Raw genomic sequence first — 16,976 nt, forward strand, 5'->3', positions numbered from 1 at the left:
CAACAGGTTTTGACAGTTACTTGTGGATAAGTTTTTGACATCTGTGCACATCAGTGCTCTGGCATCATAAAAACGAGCTCTGAGATCGCCTTTGCAACCGCAGCCGCACACAGCGGAACATCACAAGTTAATTCAAACTTCAGCTGACCAGTTAATGTGTTCCTTTACACCACAGATGACTCATGCTGATGTATTGAGTTTGAGTTATTGTGAAGCTTTTACCGACTTGAATTTCCTCTCTATTTACTAGATGTTTCCGTGGCATTGCGTTATTTTAAGAAAACAGAAGCAGAGACGGTAGTTTGTAGCGATCGGCGTTGGCGAGTGTACGGTTCACTATTGGTATGTAATGTTGTCCACAGAAAAATTAATGTTCCAGCAAACTGTGTGTCTTACAATGTCTGGAAAGACACAGATTGATTGAGATAAAGCAGCAAAATGCAATCGAGTCGTTTATTTCCTCGTTTGTGGACAACGGACTCATAAGCCACGCCCACATACATCTGTGACCGCCACCAGTTAATTCAACACCAGTTAAACTGTGACAGGTCGTCCCGGATCCACCCGGGTATTACACATAATGTGACCCGGAACAGAGGATTACAGAACAAGTCCCGACCCGGACCCGTTTGACCACGTAATATGTCGACCCGAACCTGTCCCGGTCCCGGGTCCTCGGGTTCTGGTAGACCCGTGAAGACCTCTACTCTGTACCTTCTGCCAAGCACCCATAAAACAATTCTGTTTTGCTCTCCCATAAAGCTGACTCGTGAAAGACACATCCAAAGAAGTCTTGTCAAAATGAACGCAGCGTAAGGATGTAATGTTTTTCCTGTCTTACTTTGAGGTCCAGCTCCAAAACCACACATCCCATAATCAGGGTCCGTACGGTCATGAAAAACCTGGAAAAGTCATGGAATTTTAAAATGCAATTTCCAGGCCCTGGAAAAGTTATGGAAAATTATATTTTTTCAAAAGTTTTGGAAAAGTCATGGAAATATATCTAAAGTTTCATCAATGTATCCAAACAAAATCAATGTGTCGTAATAAAATGTCAATTGCCACGGACCGTCATGATATTTTGGTGGTGTGAAAAGTTTATTCAGTCTGGCTCAGTCTGTGTTACTGGGCATGCGTCGTGCAAGCGTGTAGGAACTGCAGGCACACCCATGAGCCTGGAGTTGCTTAGTGCTAGCAAACGGACGATGCCGACAAAATGCCAGGGAAGTGCAGCTTCAATAATACATGGCTTTTTAAGGACAAATACCAATTATGGCTGGCCAAAGACACTGACCCAAGACGTGCTAAATGCAAACTGTGCTGTAAAACATTTGACATTTCGAATATGGGCGAGGCAGCGCTCGTTAGCCACTTGAAGGGGAAAAAGCAAGAGACTATAGCCGCAGTTGCTAGCAGCGCAATACCCATAGGTGAGTTTATGAACGCTGATGCTGTGAGGACATCCAGCAACACTACTACAGTTTCCACAGCAACAAAGCAGACAACTTTGGACGTTTCTGCAAAAAATGAAGTCGTCAAAGTGGAGATACTGTGGGCACTAAAAATCATGAATTCACACTACTCATTCAAGTCATCTGAGGACACGAGCTGGCTTTTCGCCGCTATGTTCCCGGACAGCCAGATTGCAGCGAATTTTACCTGTGGTGAGAACAACTGTTCCTATGTCTGTACTTTTGGGCTTGCTCCGCACTTTAAAAGACTCTTACTGTTAGAAGTGTCCCAACAAACGGCATATGTAGTGCTGTTTGATGAAAGCCTAAACCATCATTTGCAGTCCAAACAAATGGATTTACACGTGAGGCTGTCGGATGTAGCAGAAGTAAACACTAAACATGTTGGGTCGGAATTTTTGGGACATTCCACTGCAGTTGATATCGTTGCAAAAAGAAAGAGTTAATAACCTCATCCAGCTGTCTATGGACGGGCCACACGTGAACTGGAAAGCGTTTGGACTTCTACAGAAAGAGATGCAAAAGCAGGTGGACAGATCGCTTCTCAACACTAGTTCTTGCGGTTTGCATATCATGCACAACGCCTTTAGAGAGGGATGCAAAGCTACTAGCTGGGACATTGAGCACACACTCTCGAGCCTATACTGGCTTTTCCATGATTGTCCTGCTCATCGTCAGGACTTCGACACCGCCACTGGATGCAGCACCGTGATTCTGAAGTTCTGCAGACACCGTTGGCTTGAAAATGTCAGTGTGTCTGACCGAGCTCTGAAGCTTTGGCCCTACGTGACAACCCTACGTAGAGAGAGTGCTTAAGCGTGATCTTCCGGATCCCAAGGTTAAGTCTTTTGAGGCTGTGAAGAACAGTTCCAAGGATCCTCTGTTCATCCCAAAAGTGATGATCTTCATCTTCTTCTTCGCGAGAGAGATCACCCCCTTCCTCACGCTCTATCAGACGGATAAGCCCATGCTCCCCTTCCTCAGCGAGGATATGCTTTAATTGATGAAAGGTAGGGATTTCCATATTATATGTGTATGCTCTGTTTCTGCCCTCTGTTTGTCTGTAGTAGCCATGGGCCTAATATTTAGTTGATGCTAATGGTTATTGAATTTGCCATATAAGCGTTGTGTTTCTACTATTCTATCAACATTTTAAATCCCCACTCTGAACGAATAAGTGAACAACAGCGACACCTAGAGACTTACTGTGAATTGAGTTCTCTGTTTGGGATGTGGATTTTAATCCAGGCCTTGATCATTGCCCTGATTCTGCTATATTTTAATGTGATTATTAATATCTAATTTTGTATGTATTATAATGTGTCATGTAACATTACTGCTGGCACTGCCATTTCATGGAGAAGGTCTCTCTAGAAAAAGAGTGCATCTCAATGGGACAACCTAGTAAAATATAGGTTAAATATATAAATGCATAATTTTGAGTACAAATGTGGGTAATCTCTATTTGTTTCTGTATGACTTTTCATGATTAAAGTGAGAAGGTAGAGAAATAAGGTTTAAAAAGTATACAATTATGGTAAATGTTCATCACTCATTATCTAAACCCAAACAGTCATCTGGAAATAACTTAATTTTTATCCAGCAGTCAGAAACCTAACTTTTCTTTTAATTATATGGACAAAGACAAACACAAATATAAAGTTGTAAGTGGTACATATCAGATTATTTTACACAGTTACATGCACAGAAACACATTACAAAACTAGTAAAATTAGACTAAAATTTTAAATACGTTTTCTGCTCACTGATTAATCCATTCTGTTAATTGTTTCAGTCTTGTGAGTTTAAATGTTGTTGGTACCAATTGTAATTTGATTTAGGTAGACGAAATAATATTGTTTTCCTCTCTTGGTGTACATAGGGTATATTGACAATTGAATTTGAATTTTTACACTTATTTGAATTTATGTAATTCACAGGACTTATGGGGCGATTCTGCAAAGAAAAACCTCTGAAGGACGCCACCTCAGTCCTGAAGCTTCTGCATATCCCTCTCCAGGAAAGCAGCTTACACAAGGATGCCAACAGATCAACCTGGGATTCTCAGCTGAAACCTGTCTTAACCAACTGAAATCCATCAACAAGATATCAGAGAGACAGGCCCTGGAGCTAAAGATGGAATGCAAGACATTCCTGATCACAATACTGGAGAAGCTACAGAGTAAGGCTCCTGTGAACCACCAGCTAGTGAGAAGTATGCAGTGCCTTTACCCAAGACGCATGGCTGACTCCAAAGAAGTGTGCCTGGCTCAAATGAAAAGGATGCTGCACCACCTTGTTGAGGCTAACCATGTTGAGGAGTCGGTGTGTGATGACATCCTTTGAGAATTCGGACAGTTTTGTGATTTTGTGGCCCTTCAAGCCAGCTTCAGGGAGTTTGACCCCAGGGCAGACAGAGTGGACACTCAACTACATGAGACAATGGGAACCAGCAAAGCTTTCTCCAAGGTATGGCATGTGGTGAAGATGGTGCTAGTTCTCTCTCATGGACAGGCCAGTGTTGAGAGAGGGTTCTCAATCAACAAGGAGCTGATTGTGGAGAATCAGAAAGAGGCCTCTCTGGTTGCTCAGAGACTCATCGTTGGCCATATCAGATCTGTTGGTGGTGTACCTAATGTGCAACTCACCAAAGAGCTTTTGATCTCAGTTTCTGGAGCAAGACAAAGGTACCACAGCTACCTGGATGAACAGAAGAGGGTCAATGAGAAGGAAAGGAGTGTGCAAAAAAGAAAGGCTCTTGCAGATGAGCTGGATGAACTTAAAAAGAAGAGGGCCAGTGTAGAGAACGACATTGGTGCACTGGAGAAGTCGGCTGATGAGTACGCTGACAAAGCTGAATCCACTGGGAAACTGACTTTCATCACAAAATCTAACAGTTTGCGTCGCACTGCCAAAGAAAAGAAGGCATCTCTTCAAGAGATTGAAAAGCAAATTGATGAAAAGCTTGCTGAGATGAAGCAATAAGCTGCCAAGTGACTGCTACAGTTTAAAATGGTGTTAAAAGTGAATACCTACACCTGCATGACAGACAGTTGTTCCAATTTGAGTTCAAAACTTTGAATATTCCATATCTAGTTTTAGAAGTGGAAGTTTACTTGGGAAGATAATTTTATTTATTTATTTTCTATTATATCTTTTTATTTTGTTAAAAGTGAATAGGACTCACACTGCAAACATTTGTCCCACACTGAGTTCCAGGCTTTGCATATTCTGTCTAGTTTTAGGAGGAGTTCACTTTGGAAGAATTATTTTATATTTTATATCATTTTGTTGAAAGTGAATACAAGGACTTTTCAGTCCCCTCCCCCTCCTCTTTAAGCTACAAGTCTAGTTTATTTGATTTGAGTATGTTTGACAAGGAGCCGTGCAAATTAAGGAATAAATACACATGGTAAACACGAGAGCTACGATCACCAGTGTTTCCACATCAATGATCAAGAGCCAAATCCATCCTGAAACTAGGGTGGTTTATTTTTTTACAAAGACATAATGACTGTGAAAACTCTCATACTCAGTCAATGCACCATGAATTCAAAATTGGAAGATTCATATTATGGTGAAGATAATGGGTTGCACAAATAAATAGACATATGCATAAACCATGTAATAAAACATAAAAAGACACACTTTTGTCTGTACCTCTTCATCAATATCCAATGGCCGCTCGCTTTTTGTTGAAGTGCCTCTGACTGCTTCACAATTTATGAGTTCTTTCTACAGTGGGTGGTTGTGCTTTGCTGAGCCACTTCCTCTTCCTGTTAGTGACTCTGAATGTGTTTTCATACAAAGTGTTACTGTCACATGTGTTGTAGCAATATGTTCAAAGTAAAAACAATGTTGGTACTTACCACAAAGGTCATATTTATTTCAAGTTTATGAGCAAGATGTTTGTAGGTAAGGCAATGTCAGTCTGTGGGTTGATCATTCTGATCCAGATTTATTCATCTCTCTCTCTCTCTCTCTTTCTCTCACCACAAGTTGTCAGTGCTCTTTCCTCCGAAGCAGAAGGTTAGCACTCCTTCAAGTTCTAAGAAAAATCGTGACTGAGAACAGAGTGAGGGAGGAGCGAAAGAAAGAGATGACAGAAGGGTCAAGCCAAAGAGGAAAGATTTATGTAAATCACGATCACGTTTGTTTCTTCTGTAATTATTCTGAAGCATTATTTCAAGGTGAAGTGTTTGTGTGTGATTGTGATTTTACAATTTTCAGGTGTTGATTTCCAAAGGGATGTATTGAGGAAGTCTTCAACCTAGTTCCAATTTAACCCAGAACACAAAGTGGATGAAATGCAGTCACAATATATTAATGAATTATTATTATTTTTTGTGGTGACGGTTTAGCTCAGCGGTTAAATTGGCAGCCATAGGCTATGGTGCTCGATGCGGCGGCCCTGGGTTGAACTCCCGCCCTTGGCACTTTGCCGTGTGTCTTCCCCCCTCTTCTTCCCCTGTTTCCGATACTATCCACTGTCCTCTCTCAATAAAGGCATGAAAGACCAAAAAAAATTTGTTTTTGTCATTTTATTCTAACAGTCACGTCTGTCTTCTACTCCTGGGCAGGTGTTCAAGCAAATTTGTGACATAAAAACAAGGACGTCCTTTATGTTGAGAATCTGCCAAACCAGACTGCAGGCAGCCTGACCATCAGAGTACATCTTTAGGAATTCTGCAGATTAGCAAATCTTTTTATCATCTGCAGCATTTAAAATAACCTGTTATTAGTTTACAACCTTTCCTTGTGAAAGTATAGTAGTATAGCTCTAAGCTCGTCAGGGATTTGAACCCTGTTGTGCTTTGAAATATGGTGTGTGAAATTTTACTGCTCATGCCTTAACTCTGAAGTGAGAGGGGGTTTTAAAGGATTGAGAATGATTTAATGACCAGGAATTTGAAAGGGGAAAGATTTGTTTCTCTTGTGATTGAACTGTTCAATCCAGATTAACACAAGGTGCAACCTAAACTAACCAGAGAAGAAGAGAGGAATGAGTGATTGATTTTTATTTTTTCACTGATGTTTAGATTTCTAGAAATTAAACAGAAAAAAATCCACAAATTTAGTGTTGGTTTCTGTTTTTCATTAGTTTTCAATAATTGGAGTTGAAGCATTTTCAAAAAAGTCTGTTAGAAATGTGCTTTACACACCTGATGTATCTGAGTTTCATTTGTAATAAAGGGTTAAGTCAGCATGACTACAAGTACACCAAGGGTTATTCAAGCTGCACTTCTTTCACACTTGACGTGCATCATTCTTCACAATCACCTGACAAACACTTTTTTCAGGAATTTTTCAGGCTGCAAGATTTCCGGTCTCTCTTCCTCTGCTCTGTCATTACCACCAATGCCCTGCACCAGTACTGCGCTCATACTTTAAGCCCCACCTCCACCCCAGCATCCACCTGCAGGCTCTGAACAGTGAGTTAAGATAATATCTCATCACCCCTCAGATTTCTTGCATGTAAAATAAATCTGCGAGGAGCGATGAGGTCTGAGCCTATAGACGCCAAACACAAGCTATGACCTGCTGCCGCACTTAACATGGACTGAACAACAATTTGTTCATAGACTATCTGTAATGAAGCAGCACAACACAAGAGAGTGCTGTATCACAACTGCGTGGATATTCAGTACAACAGCACAACCTTGAGCGTGATATGGCTTTTATACAACAGTGTTACAACCCGGCTCAGTAGGGAAAGGAGTAACATAAAAACCAAGATGTAAAAAGGTTAACAGGTGTTTTAATTTGTAAGAGGATATTTACATAACAAAAAAGTCAAGTTTTAACAAACCAAAATACACCCCAGGGAGGACTCTATATAAAAAAACAATATCTTAATCACAAATCACTCCCAAACTTAATAATCAAAACATAAGACTTTAACAAAAAGTACGCCAGAGGCTGAAACAGACAGGGCATGTATCACAATAGGAACGAAGCTGCCGAGCACACACAGAGTGGCGGTCTGGTCACATCAAATCCCAGCGGACCGACTGGGGAACTAGCTGTCCTTTTGAAGATGTCCGCTGTGATTGAGGCCTCTGATTGGCTGGTCCGGCCGCCAATCGCTCCAACCAGGAAGCTCCAACCTGGCAGTCAAAGAGGAGGGGAGCAAGAACACACACAAAACAACACAATAACGGCAGCAGCCGTAACACCCCTCCCCTTAAAACAACAACTATCGGTTGCTGACAACTTTAATATACCACAAAGAAAAAAAACCTCAAAGCCTGGACAGGGCATCTGCCAACACATTGTCACTCCCCTTTTTATGTCGGATTACCAGATTGTAGTCCTGCATGATCAGCGCCCACCGCATCAACCTCTGGTTGTGGTTATACATACGGGACAGGAAGGTGAGCGGGTTATGATCTGTGAAGACAACAACTGGTGCAGCACTGGACCCAACATACACCTCGAAATGCTGGAGTGCTAGTAACAGAGCAAGAGCCTCCTTCTCTATGGTAGAATACTTGATCTGATGTGTATTAAACTTACGTGAGAAGTAGCACACCGGGTGATCAACCCCACCAGCATCCTCCTGCAGCAGGACAGCCCCAGCTCCAACGGCACTCGCATCGACCTCGAGTTTAAAAGGCCGAGAAAGATCGGGAGCACGGGGGCGTGGCCGTGGTCGTAACACTAAGCAACACTTAAAAATGTTCCTGCACTCTTTCCACAATGTGTTTGTCCATTTGTACGTTACTTCATTTCCATAAACCTACATGTATATTTATCTGACTAAGTCACTGAGTGGTGAACTGTGTAACAAGTGTCAGACGTCTGTTCTGGCAAAGCAACAAAACAATGTCCAATGCATTGTTCCACTTTGTATACCACGATCCATTCATTTACAGTTTAGGTTCCAATTCATACCAACATATTGTCCTTTAATCCACATAAAAATGACCTTCCATTCAATAAATCTAAAATAAATTATACAGAGGATAAACTTAGTATAAACTCTGGTAGCACGCTGTCATGGTCAAAAACTGTGGCCCCAAATTCATGCACCTGGCTGCAATCACCTGGAGCCTGGCACAACCTAAATCCAGGCTCCAGCCTCTGTATGGAGTCATAACATGCACATAAAAGAGTCTGTGTTCACATTGTTTGAATACAAAGATAAAACAAACACAAATAAAAACACATTTTGGCCCCCCACACTACAGTATATGTAACTGGTAACAGTTCCTTTGGAGGCCTGTGTGATTCTGAAGTAGCAGCCTGATCAATAAAGACAAGAAAGAAAGGCTGTTAGCTGTAACCTTAACTTAATAGTATTTAAAAACACCTGAAGGTGAAAGTCCCAGTGCTTCTTGAATGTCTTTTGTCAATTCAAAGTACTTGTTTCAGCATTAACTGATGTACAAACAGAAATATCTCCTCAACCTGTATAATATGTTTTTGTCTTAAACCTGTTTAAAACTAAAAACAATATTCTGTCAGAAATGATCCAAATGTATTTGTTATTCACACATTCAGTATCCGTGGTATGACAGAGATCTCATGTTTGTATTTGAGATTATCTGTGTCAACCGGTGTGTGAGTTTAATTAAGTGGGTGTGATAAGGTTTGTGTTAGAGCCATAAGGAGCTTCAGATAAAGAGGATTGAAGAGAACCAGTAGGCCGCCTTTTTTGTTTTCTCAGATAGAGAGGGGGCTGAAAAGGAGGGGGTTAACAATTCACTGAATCCTTAAAGACCATGAAGCATGCATTAACTGTGTCATGTACAAGCAAGAAAAGATATTTTGCAGCCCGTCTGGTATTTCTTCCTGAATGAATATTTGTTGCCTCGCAGCTAGAAGGTTCCTATAGTTTGAATCCCTGTTCGGATGTGTATATTATCCCTGTGCATGCATGTGTTCCCTCCGGGCACTCCTGCTTCCTTCCACAGTCCAAAGCAGAGCAGTCACCGTTTTGATGACTGGCAGCTTGACTTGACAAAAAAAATGACTTGAGACTCGACTTGGACTTGCAAGTTAATGACTTGAGACTTGACTTGACTTGAAGCATGATGACTCGGATGACTTGACTGTGTTCATAACTTTCAATGTTAGCTGTAAAATATAAAATGATAAAATTCAATGCTGTCAAGTTTCTCTCACGTATGCAGCGCAAATTGGGAATCATGATTGGACGACTCAAAAAGCTCCCGGTGTGTGATTGTCATGATTGGATGAATGGCTGTCAGTCAAACTCCTCGCTATAGCAACACGCAACAACAAAGACCCCCACTACCTGATGTTTTTTCCCCAAAGAGAAGCCTCATCAGTCAAACTCGTTACTCCTCAATACTGTCTCAGACCAGACCATCATCATGGCTGCGTCTGTGCCAAGATAATACAGAAACAATTCATTTTCCACGAGCCAAAAAATCAGTTTACCCCGTCTACATGTGTCCACGGAAACAGAGTTTCTAAAAGTCTTCACCCTGGCCTGGAGTTTTACAAAAGATCAGTGACCTAAAACTGCGTTTGTGTGTGGACGAAAGGCCAAAAGGGTTAAGCTACGTTTTGAAAAATACCCGTTACTTGTGGACATGGCCTTCGTCTCTCTTACCCGGGCTGCGAACACAGCCATGCTCTTCAAAACATGCATTTTCTTCTGTCCTGGACATGTAGGGACAAAATCTTCTGCACTGCAAATGTTATTTACCCTTGGTATCTGCGTTAACCGACTGCAACAAGTCAAACTTCTCTACAATCCATGTCAGGCAAACGATGAAATACGTGCGGTGGAATATTTTTATTACTACAGCCAGGAAAATCACAAATTCTCACCATTTTGACATGTATTTTCCACTGTGACAAAAAACATCATCTCCCAAGTTACCAATTCCTGCATGTTCTCTTAGAAACAGCGGATGGATCACGTCACCTGAGAAACCGGCCTGCCACAGGCGTAGTGATACTGGATTTGTCAAGAGAGAAAATAGTGGCCATCAAACGGCGCAGTATATGAAATCCTAGGACGATGATTTTCTGTTGAAAATGGATCACCATTTCCTGCATGTCTTTGTAGGATAAAACTTTTTGGTTTCAGGACATGATATCTCGCCAGAACTACTTATTCTACGTCCGGAACAGGCCAGAACTCCGACCACGGGACTCGGTGAGTGAGCTAATAGCTTTGCATCCACTACACTACTAGCAAGTATTTCATACAACTTGGTTTTCAAATATCCGAACTATCCCTTTAAACCTCAGTCTATTACAGGAATTCAGTCTCTCAGGAATTCAGTTATGTTGATGTTAATGTTAGATGTTATGATCCTTTGTTTGTTTTTTTAATCTTGCTATAGAAAAATGTGTTAAAAGGCATTTCTAAAGTCTCCCCTTCTGTCTCAGACTGTAGGAGGCCGATCACGCTCTGCTTCGAACACTCTTACTACGCACACGAGAGAGGATTGTTGTGGGACCTCTCCTTTTAAATGCCTACTAATCTGAGTGCAGCTGGTTGTGTCTGATGTCATTCAGGTGACACTAACACATTGGTTCCGCTCATTTCAATACGCCAGGCAATTACCAACAAACGTCCTCCACACGCAAGTTACCTGCTGTTGTGAAACAGACTGCGGGTGGAAAAAGAGTTGTGCTTTTAGGCGAATTCATGAAACATATAGCCGATAGAGAAAGTCGTCGGAGCGGACACACGGGGAGAAACACTGTGTGTGTGAAGACAGGAGAGGTATATACATTTCACCTCTGCTGCACTTTCAATATGAACTCTTCACAGGCAATTTACAGAAAAAGTCCCATTAGCCAACTTTTAGCAAACAAGCAGCTTCAAAATGTCTCTAAGTGGACCAAAGCTGACCAAGTCTGCTCTACCAAGTAATAAACCCAGTTAATTATTGTTTACTTATAATTCAGTGGAGAAGGAATATACATAGCATCACTAGTTTTATATAGTTTTATATTTATAGTTTATACTGTAAATGCAGGAGCTATTTAGTTCTTTAACTTTGTATTCAGGGGCTTTTACTTTTAAAAACCTTCTATGCCCTCGCAGTAAAGAAATGTGGTCTGTGCTGCAAAAATGTCACATGTGGAGGGGCTCCTTATCTCTGTTGCTGTTGACCATATGGAAGACAGGTGTTTGTACAGTGCAGGGAGTTAGTCAAGTGGGCTGAATGTTTTTGTGAGGATCCTAGTCTCCTTTACTCCCTCTTTCCCCTTTCTCTGTGGGTGGTACTGTGATCTCATAGTACGTCTTCTTTGTGTGTGTGTCCGTGTTCATCAGGAGCTGGACATGGATCCACACACCTCGCTGCCAATCAAGCCTGCACACCTGTCGCTCATCTTCAATCAAGCCACCTACCTACTCTGCAGGATAAAAGCCCAGCAGAGTCTCCCACTCTTCTCCAGATTCACTGTTCAGCGTGGTACTCTGCTCAGGCTCTTTTTGAAAGAGCAGGGGTTTTTAGCAATTGCAGTCAAGAGGTTAAGACCTATTTCATTTTGCTTTAAAGGAGCAGCATCTATAGCCTCATGTTTGCTTTTTGTTCTCCTTTTTTTTTTTTAAGGCCAAAATTCCTACACCCCTCTTTGCCCTTCTTGGAAGTGCCTGGGAGCTGATGGAGGGCATGGACAACTCCTACTCCTCCTCCTCACTGACTGCACCAGGCAAGAGGGACTCAACTCAGCTGGCTCCTCACATTCAGAGGTTGAGGCTTCAGCAGTAGTTTGACCAGGCGCGTCGCACCCGTGGGTGTTGTGGGTGATGTGACACCTGCACTTTCGATGAAACATAATTCCATCCCCCCACTTTTTATTGATGAAAACCTATTGGTCAAGTCAGTGGCAATTCAGCCAATCACAGCCGTTTGGCCATCTCACCGGGCCAGCGAAGAGTAAAGAGCTGGAGCCATGGGTGTAGGAACCATCAAATGTGATTGAGACAAGACCCACCCACTTCACATCAGTGCATCTGCAGACCAACAAATATATAAAAGACACAGTAAAAAAAAGTTCTAACTTTGCAGACCTCAGGGGATCAATATTTAAATATCAAAGAAGTGAGTTTGGTGACGTACATGACAACGTGTGCACCTGAACGCAACATCACAATTTCCTGGAGGGACTGAACACACATGATTTAGACTTTTGGTCATATAACAGGAATCATCTTGATGCAGCTCCTTGTTCTGATCTGTTGGAGATTTTGCATAATTTTACGTCTCTAAAGGTCATAGGTCATTCATTCGTCTCTTTCCCTCTACAGGTAGTTACCTGGTTTATTCGATTTATCAACCCAACTACATCAAGACCACCCTCCAACCAAACAGCACTAACACCACCATGTTTACTACTGCTTCACCTCACAACAAGCCTGACTTCACCTTGAAGAACCAGAACCTGAGCCTCTCGATCTTAAACCAGACCGGGATGATCAACAACACCAACCAGGCTTTAATGAATTCTGATTCAAACTTTGTCCCTCAGCAACAGCAGCAATCAGATGAACAGAGTGCACCTGAATGCCCCACAAGGCCCGTCCTGTGGAGAAACTTTGTACCTGTTTGCTTTCTGGACCACCACACTGCTGTACACGCTGATTTTCATCTGTTTAGGGCTGCATGAACATTTGGAATAAACTTTTAAACTTAGTAAATAAAGATTCGAACACTTCCTGTTCAGAGTTCAGACTCACAGTGAAACAGATGATGATAGAAGTGATTTCAGTCGTACCTATACATATATATACAAATCTTTTATCTATTAAGTGATGAAAATGGGATGCCAATGAAGGGAGACTTGATTTGAATAAGCTTTACAAAGAGTTTTGATTATTAAAAATGAATCTCTGTTCAGGCTGATTGATGAGAAAATGTTTTTGTTACAGATGAATCGAATATTTGTGGATATCTTTTAGTTTTTATCCTGGTTTTTAAACGGCCTTCTTTGTCATGTTTATGCTCTACAGATCTGTGAATCTTGACTTATAGGAAATGTAGTCACACAGACTTATTGATTGCTAATAACTGATTAAAGACTAATCTTAAGGGAGCTTAAAAAAATTGTTCACCCTTCTGTTTTCTCCGTGAGAAAATACATCCTTTCAGTTAAAACACTCTGATCTGATTTCACGTCATAATTGTCCTGTCAGATCTTTTTACCATTTAACAATCTGTTTTTATACCCGAACACTTCCCCCTTATGTGACGAACGTAAACAAGACGCCGGGACACTTCCTCATCAGTTTGGGGGCTGCCCTAAGTTAGCCTCCTTCTGGTGCCTTGTACCGACTATATATAAGCAGCATTCAATAGAACTATTGATCCAGACCCACTTCTTGCCATCTTTGGTTCAGTAGTGACAAACCCGTGTATTTACAAATATTTAGGGCGAGCTGTTTCCATCTGCACATTGCTGGCTGAACGTCTTATTCTACAATTGTGGAAGCCAGAGGGCGGTCCTTCATTTCAGAGACGGCGCAGAGATCTGGGAAATATATCACATTTAGAGAGACATTCTTGGAAGTATGGCAACCCCTCATGGACAAATGGACGACCACCTCCAACACAACTTTCTCTGAAGCCACATACGCACCTGAATTTAGGATTCTAGATATTGGTTCTGTAATTACACTTTATGTAAAAAGAGCTGTCTTTGATATTCTTTACTACTATTTTATTACTTGATATTATGAGTGCATCTATTATTAACCCTCACTTGAATGACTCTTTTATAATTGCTGCTCTTGATACGTCTGTTGTACTCTTCAGCATTTTAATTATTGTCTGTTTTATTTGTATTTTTTATTTCTTTATTTCACCTTATGTTACTACATGTCCATGTTATTTATGTTTCATGTTATTTCTGTTTTGTTAAAAAAGAAAAAGAAAAAAATAATTCTCTTTTTTTCTGGATTATTTGATAGTAAATATAAATAAAAATATACCTTTTAACTTAATATTTTGCTTTTGATATTTCTTTTTATCTGTCTAACTTTGACTTTGCATTGTCAAGTTGATCTTCAGCAAGTGATTCAATTTTAAAGCCCAGCAGAGCCATTTCCATAATGACTCGCTCATGTTTAGCACCATCTAGTGGACAAACTCATAAATCACACTTAGACTGTGTATTAGTCTTCTAAGAAATAACCAATGATTGATAAGTTATAAAATCCTTAAAAATGTTTGTTTTATTCTTTATTATTATTATTATTACTATTGTATTATTTCATATTTTAAATATAATAATTACGTCTATTATGAACTCTGTTGTCTCTTTTACATTTGCTGCTCTTGATACATCTGTTGTACTTTTCAGCATTTTAATTATTCTCACTCGTATTTGTATTTTGTATTTCTTTATTTCACCTTACGTTACATGTCCATGTTTTCTATGTATCAAGTTATTTCTGTTTTGTTTTGTTTACCCCTAAAAACTCATTTTAAAAAATGAATAAAAATTATTTGGTTTTCTGGATTATTTGACAGTAAATATAAAATGTTCATATATAAGGGATTAAAAAGACGCCCCTCTTTAAAGTTATTATTTTTTTACAATTTTCAAATTCTCACAAATATACCTAAGATAAAAGAACATCAAAAAAACGTAATACCAATATGTCAAAATACCTTTTAACTTATTTGTCATTGTGTAAATAGATTTAATATATATTTTGCTTTTGATATTTCTTTTTATCTGTCTAACTTTGACTTTGCATTGTTAAGTTGATCTTCAGCAAGTGATTCAATTTTAAAGCCCAGCAGAGCCATTTCCATGACTCGCTCATGTTTAGCACCATCTAGTGGACAAACTCATGAACTTGCACTAATAAATTACACTCGGACTATATACAGTAATTATCTTCTAAGAAATAGAAAACAATGACTCATGAGTCATAAAATCCTTAGAGATGTTGGTCTGAAGTGATTTGAATAAAGTAGCTTAAAGTCAAAAGATCAAATTTAAGTGTCTTTTTCAAGAGAAATTCCTGAACAGTTTAAAACAGGCTGTTTCTAACGGCGTACAAAGATTTTTTGGAGACACGTGGTTTGTACGGGACAGCATGGTATTTGTGTTTCAGAAATATTCCTCCTCATTCCTTGTGAAACTGTTCCCTGTGTTGTTGACGCTGTAACACAAGTGAGACTTCAGACAGTTCTGATTCTGGTCCAGATATTAACTGAAGGTTGGAACATTTTCTGTCACTGACTCAAACCCCATTCTCTTAATAATATAACTGATTTTCAGTTCCCTTTGTAGCAAGTAATCAACATCGTTAGCACTGTATTTAAGAAAAATTAATACATTTTATTTAAGTATGTAAGAGAGTAAAAATATTCTCTTTGTTGTGCAGCTGGAGGAGGCTGAGGCCGGAGCATCAGGTTCTGTTTGTTCAGCTCCATCAGAAGAACAGTTAACTCATCCTATAGGCAGGGAGGTCGTCTCCTTCACAGCGCACGCTGCCTCCTCAGCTCTGGACTCGTTTCCTCCTTGATTACTTTCCTCTCTGTAAAAGAAAGTTAATTAACAACATCAGTAATGAGGAGACAAATTTTACCTGTGTAAGAAATCTGATAAGTTAGAATAAAAAGTATTTACCTTTTTTTTGTAAGATGGCTGACAGTGTCTAATGTCTCCTCCTCTCCTCTCCTCTCGTCTCTGCTCCTCTGCTCTCTCTTTAAAACACAAACAAGAGGAACAACAGTTAATAACTTCAGCACTGAGAAACAAAAGTTTCTGATAATAACAAATCAATGTGTATTTACCTTTTGAAATGAGAGAGCAGACGGTGCAGGCTGCCTCCTCTGCTCCTCTCTGGTCACCTTTCTGGTCTGGACTCGTTTCCTCTCCTCTCTGTAACAGACAAATTACTTTCAAGGAGACAAAACAGTTCAGAAAAAACATCAGTTAACAGAAGAAACATATCACTCTCTGAGGATTCTGATGAAAAAAAAAAAGTAAATAAATAAATAAAATAAACATATCTTTTTTTTTAAGATGGTTCACAGTGTATGTTGTCTCCTCTGCTCCTCTCTGGTCCCGTCCGGTCTGGTCTGGACTCGTTTCCTCTCCTCTCTATAACAGACAAATTAATTCATAGAAGAGACAATGGTTAATAAAAAAAAACTTCAGACAACAGAAGAATAATGTAGCTGTGTGAAAATGAATTAGAATAACGTAGACTTATCTTTTTTTTTAAGATGGTTCACAGTGTATGCTGTCCCCTCAGCTCCTCTCTGGTCCCTCCTGGTCTGGTCCCGTCTCTTCTGATCTGGTCTGGTTCTCCTGGTCTGGGCTCGTCTGGTCTCCCCTGGTCTTGTTTCCTTTCCTCAATCTAAAATTCAAATGATGGATAACAAGAGACATTAGATAATAAAGAACTTCAGCAAACAAAAGAAGAACTTCACTGTGTAAGAAATGTAAACATACAAATATAAAAGTATATTACTCTTTTTTTGTAAGATGGTTGACGTTTGATACTGTCTCCTCTGCTCATCTCTGGTCCCTCCTGGTCTGGTCCGGTCC

Source organism: Semicossyphus pulcher, unplaced genomic scaffold, assembly GCF_022749685.1.
Source record: "Semicossyphus pulcher isolate SPU_LCO1_2020_fin unplaced genomic scaffold, fSemPul1.0.p SCAF_13, whole genome shotgun sequence".
Taxonomy (NCBI): domain Eukaryota; kingdom Metazoa; phylum Chordata; class Actinopteri; order Labriformes; family Labridae; genus Semicossyphus; species Semicossyphus pulcher.